The sequence below is a fragment of the Dipodomys spectabilis genome, unplaced genomic scaffold (assembly GCF_019054845.1).
Source record: "Dipodomys spectabilis isolate Male_0828 unplaced genomic scaffold, ASM1905484v1 ptg000024l, whole genome shotgun sequence".
Lineage (NCBI taxonomy): Eukaryota > Metazoa > Chordata > Mammalia > Rodentia > Heteromyidae > Dipodomys > Dipodomys spectabilis.
Genome location: NW_024870701.1, coordinates 10547775 through 10553987, shown reverse-complemented (window position 1 = coordinate 10553987; position 6213 = coordinate 10547775).

Sequence of the window (6213 nt, the reverse complement as noted above, 5' to 3'; positions counted from 1 at the left end):
GGTCCATAGCACTGTATATTATGGATTGATATTAATGTATCCAATGAAATAATGGAACTGTTGTTCTCCATAGCCTCATTAAAGAATCTGGTTTTTCAAAAAAAAAATTAGGATTCATTCATATACAATCATGCCTGGCTTCTGGAAATAGGCTCCTGGCTTTGTTTCAGGATGCAAAACTTGGGTAGTCTAGTCACGTAAATAAAATGGAATACCATTTGGTTATAGACTATATTTCCTACTATGTACTTTAAATATTTTCTAGATTACTTAAAAAAACTTAAATATAACCTATCATATACTTTAGATTATTTATATAAACCTTATAAAGATTTGCTTTATTGTTTAGTATGCTGTTGAGTATAATTTCAAGAAAAGTCTGTATACATTTACTAAAGATATGATATATCCTACATATTTAATACTCTACATATTTATCCTACATATTTTTATCTTAAGTGATTGCAAAAAGAGATCTAACTTGCACATATGAGAAATAAAACACTGGAACCCTTTCCTCTCAAAGTCTGAATTTTGTCCAGTTCCATCCATTTCTTTGAAAATGGCATATTATGTTCCCTGTGTATTTCTAATCTCCAGTTGGTTGAATCTGTAGAAAAAGATCTTGTAGACAGGAAGATGGTACTGTTTTAAATGTTTTTCTTCCTGATTAAAACTATAAATACATTTTTACAATACAAATGTTAGTTTGACCTCCATAGACTCTGTACAAATTTATATTCCTATTTAAGTGATAAGCACTTCAAAAAATTGAAAATCCATTACTCACCTGTCTTTACTGCTAGTAAAATTCAGTGTGCTTTTGTACAGTTATCTATTTCTTCTTTTCTCCAGATATGCTATTTCTCATTACTCTGGGTGATTCCTTGTTCTTTTATCTTTACTATTCTTAAAAGTTTTTAGTATTGTAAGGATTTTTCAACTATTTATATGTATATTTTGCAAAACAGTAATACTTTTCTTTTGTCTTAAAAATGTTATGGGACTATCATTTCTCTTTTCAAATCTTGGCAGTTATACTCTACAGCCCAAGTCAGTCATATTCACAACAATGTTGAGTCTCATTCTTGTTTATCATTATATTAAAATATAAAGCCTGTATGTACAATTTACTATTTTCAGCTGTAGATATCATTTAGTGGATTTCTATTAGCAAAGATAAAGCTCATCTTCTTACATTACCTATTTATTCCTTGCACGGAAAACAAACCACCATCTTGAATTTTTTTCTTCTTGGTGTTCAAGCTTCTGTCTTTTCTTGGAGCTTGAATTCTGTGCCTAGGCAATATTGTTGAGCTTTTTTGTTTAAAGGTAGCGTTCTACCACTAGAGCTACATCTCCACTTCTGGAACTTTGGTGATTAATTGGAGATAAGGGTCTCATGGATTTTCTTGTCCAGGTCAGTTTCCATCATGATCCTCAGATCTCAGCTTCCTGAGTAGCTAGGATTACAGGCATGAGCTAACTGGTATCCAAAATGTTCTTTTTTTTTTTTTTTAGTAAATACTTTCTTCATTTTGATGAAAATTTCTTTACAATTTCCTGTGAAGCTCATTAATATGAGGCAAAAGTATATATTTGGGGGGCTGCACATGCGTGTGCACAAAAATACACTCTAAATTACTCATTCAGCTCTACTTTTTTTCATAATTTGATGGAATAAGAATTTATATGTGGAACATTTGTCTTCGGATCTCTTCTCCATTCATATGTAACTTTTAGTATGTCTTTTAAGAAACTTGGTTGCATTTGACTTTCCAATCCCTTTTGGATAACATATTTTACTGTTCACTCTCTTCCAGGTAACAAATTCCATTGTATTCTGTGTATCCTAAAAATATCATAAAAATAGAGATGAATTGAATATTGTACTTCTTCTCCTTATGAAAAATGATTGTACATGACTTAAATATACTCTTTCAATGTATTTTAACAGTCATTAGGGAGCATTTGAAGGTAATTTCTGAACTATAATTTTACTCAGATTCTTCAATTTAAATAATTCTTTCTGATCTCTGAATGTTCTTTTGTTTAAAAAAAAACAACTATTTTTCTATCAGTAGCATGCAACAACTCTCCTAAGATATGGACTTGAATCAAATTTGTTTTGGTAAATGCCTCTGTTTACACAATTATTTACCCAGTGTCATCAGGACTCTTTTTAATTAGTTCTCCTTAAGTTTGCTTTGTAAATACAGAGCCACACGTTTTGAACAAATGAAAATGCCATAAAGTAAACATCTCACTGATTGTTCCCTTTCTCGATTTTCTGATATTCCAAATTTAGGAAACTGGGAAATAAATTCTTTCTATGAATTTTATCACAAGCATATGTAAATATGGGACAATCTACCCTTTCAGGGAAGTCTTCAAGTTTTGCTAAAGTTCTTTGTCTTTCAATCAGTAAATTTTCTTACTGTTTGCAGAACTGCTCCCAGGCAGATGACACCAGTTAAAGTATTCCTCTACTCATTTTTATTTTTTTTTTGTTTTTGTTTTGGATCACTTGGGTGTGAGCTCCTTATATAAAGTCAGTCTTTGCAAGGCAATAGTGATTTTTCATCCACAGTAAAATAAGAACTATTTATAAATATGATCTACTATGTGAATCATGTAAATCATATAAATATGATTCATCACTTGTTCCAATGAGATTTTTCAATTATATCGTATTGAAAGGAAACAGAATTTCTCCGTAAATGATCTAAATGCAATTATGATCTGGGATAGGAATGAAATTACACTAGGTGCTTTATAATTTTCACTTCAATTATAAATGTTGTGGCTAATATACTTAGAGTTTTATAAATGTACAAATGACTAGATCATTAAAAGATGTTAACAAGCTTTTAGAAGTATATTTTTATTCACATGTATTTCTTATCCTGATGGATTTTTTTAAATGCCAATACTGGGACTTGAATAATGGTGCTCTCTCTTGGCTTTATTTTACTCATGATTGGGGCTCTCCCATTGTAGGCTGAATTTGAATGATAATTCTCTGATCTCAGCTTCCTGAGTTGATAAGATTATAGACATGAACCTTTCTATGTTCACCCAATGGATTCTGTGTCCAACGTTTACTTTTATGGAACTGTCTATTTTTCATTCTTAATTTGTTAGTTTATTTTATTCCCTTAGTGTATGCTAAAACGTGTAAATTAGAAATTTTTTCTGATATCATCTTTATTTTTCAATTGTAATTTTGTTGTCAAAGTGATATACAGAGGGGTTACAGTTACATACACAAGGTAGTGAATACATTTCTTGTCAAACTTGTTACCCCCTCCTTCATTTTTCTCCCATTTTCTGACCCCAGTAACATATCCTCAAGTTGTACAGTTCACTTGCAACATTATCTTGTGAATACGACTGTTACATTGGCTCTCACCCTTTGTCCTTTGTCTCTTCATTTTGTTGTCCCCCTTCCCTTCCCTCGTTCAGATTAACATATATACTATACCCAGGATACCAAAAATCAAATACAGTAACAACAGAGGACAAACCATAGGGAGGAAAACACAAAAGAAAGAAGTAATCACATAGTATATTTAACAAAAAAAACCCAAGAAATAAAACCTCTTGTTTCAATATCTTAGAGTTCATTTTACTTAGCATCATTTTATATGGTCATGTGTACATAGGTATTGATCTATTCTTCTCATAGAACCAACGCAGATGCCCCTCAGTAGAGGAATGGATCAAGAAAATGTGGTATATATATATGTATATATATATATATATATATATATATATATATATATATATACACAATGGAATTCTATGTTTCCATCATAAAGAATGGTATCCTAAGGAAATGGAAAGACTTGGAAAAATCATATTACATGAAATAAACCAGACACAAAGAATCATAAAACCCATGGTTTCCCTCACTTGTAATAATTAGTATATAACAAGGATAGTCCTAGCTGATATCATCATTGTTTAAAATAGAGACACTTTGAAGATAGCTTGGGTAAAATGTTTGAGAGACTCTCAGAAAGCAAGCTTGGTGTGCAGTACAAACCTAAAATATCATATATTTGGGAGGCAGAGTTAATAAGAGAGGATGAGGCTGGCCCCGGAGCAAAGCTTCAGTCCATCCGAAAAACAAAACAAATCAAAAGGATTTCAGTGTGTCTTAAGTACTATATGCTACCAATTGCAAACCCCGGGGCTGGAAAATTAAAATATTTATATTAGCCCCTTATATACTATTCTGAATCTTATCCCCCTTTGTTGATGATGCCTATTCCAGAATATAAATTATAAAGCTTTCTGAAGGGCTGGGAAGGTGGCTCAGTGGTAGAGAGCTTGCCTTGCATGCATGAGGCCCTGGGTTCAATTCCACAGCATCACATAAGCAAAAACCGCCAGAAGTGGTACTATGGCTCAAATCGTAGAACACTAGCCTTGAGCTGAAGAGCAAGAGACAGTGCCCATGCCAAGAATTCAAGCCCCATGACCGACCAAAAGAAATTATGTATAAAGAATTCTGAGGCAAGGATCAGAATAACATAAAATTGTGTTCTATTGTATAAAATTTATTATTTCATCATGAATCACTCTCAGGTAGAGAAGAAACATGGGAAAACTTAATTAGGAGTGATCATTTTTCTTGAAAGTAAATACATCTTTGGGGCATCAAAGTCTGAAAAATATTCAGGAAATCTTTATGAAATATGAATTTTAACTCATTTATATCAATGACATTTTTACTTTCACAAATTTAACACTTAAAATAGCAGTACCTATATTTATTTAAGAAGTGTACCCAAGACAAGCATTATGGCACACCCTTGTATTACAAGAAAACTCTAAATAAAATGAAAAACAAATAACAATAATAAAATTAAAATCTCTGCATAGATCTCTGATGAACATGATGAATTAAGTTGAAAAAAATAGTTTTTTTCTCCTAAAAATGTTTTCTGAGTAATTATATATTTAGGACAAAATTATAAGTAGGTAAATTGAAAAAAAAAGTAGTTTCAAAAATGCTGTGTGTGCCTGAGAAACTACTTATATGGTCAATGACACTAAGGTACTTAACATAAATATGTGAAAGATTTTGTGGAATAAAGTTTATTTTGTATGTGAGCCATTTTTATTCATTTTAATTTTAATATTTTAGCAATAAAGGATATGGTAGAGGGAATTTTAAAAAAAAAGGAAATTCTTCTGGTAAGACCCAGACCTTTTGATTACTAGTCAGGATGCACATACCAACAAGCTCCTCCAATATAAAATCCTCAGTAAGATTTTAACACATCTCATTGCTTCTTTTAGAAATCAAATCTTAAAAACAATGGCCAACAATCCACTGTCATCATAGTATTTTTATTGCTGTGTGTATTCATTGTGTTGTGAAATAAATTGGTAATTTACTTTTGTGTATATCCTCACATTCTTTCCTTTAAAAATATGGACTATAAAACCATAAACTATTGCCTCAACTCCCAGTGTAGTCTCAAAACTATCTATTTGTACTTTTTAACCAGAATAATTACCAAGGTTTTTGTTCTCAAAATAAAAGGAGAATCATTAAGCATTAAACGTATCCTGGATACAAATACTATAATTTGGTTAGCTTTAGTTGGGTATTTGAAATATGAAACCTGCACATATATACCATACACAATTATTTATGTGGGTATATATATAAATATATATACTACATACATATATAATGACTATGTGTATTTGCTTAAACCTGTGAAGCTATCAGCATAAAATAATAGACATGCCCTTCACCTCCCAAAAGTTCTCTAAGTCGTTTTGTGTGCATGTGTATCCTAGGGCTTGAACTCTGGGCCTGGATGCTGTGCCTGAACTCTACGCTCAAGAGTAGCACGCTACCATTTGAACCACACCTCCACTTCCAGGTTTTTGGTGATTAATTGGGGATAAGAGTCTCTTGGACTTTCCCACTTGTGCTAGCCATGAACTGCAATGCTCAAATGTTCACCTCTTAAGTAGCTAGAATTATGAATGTGAGCCACCAGTACCCTACTCTAGTGCCTCCTTTCCAATTCCTTCCGTTTCTAGGAGATAAGCTTAGTAGATGACCTTTGATGCTCTGGATAAGTAAAACAGACTCTCCTTTCTGTTGATTTCCTTGTTCAGTAATATGTAAGCAAATATTTTAAATAAAATAAAGATCTGATTCAACTATTTCAGTTAATTCATTTC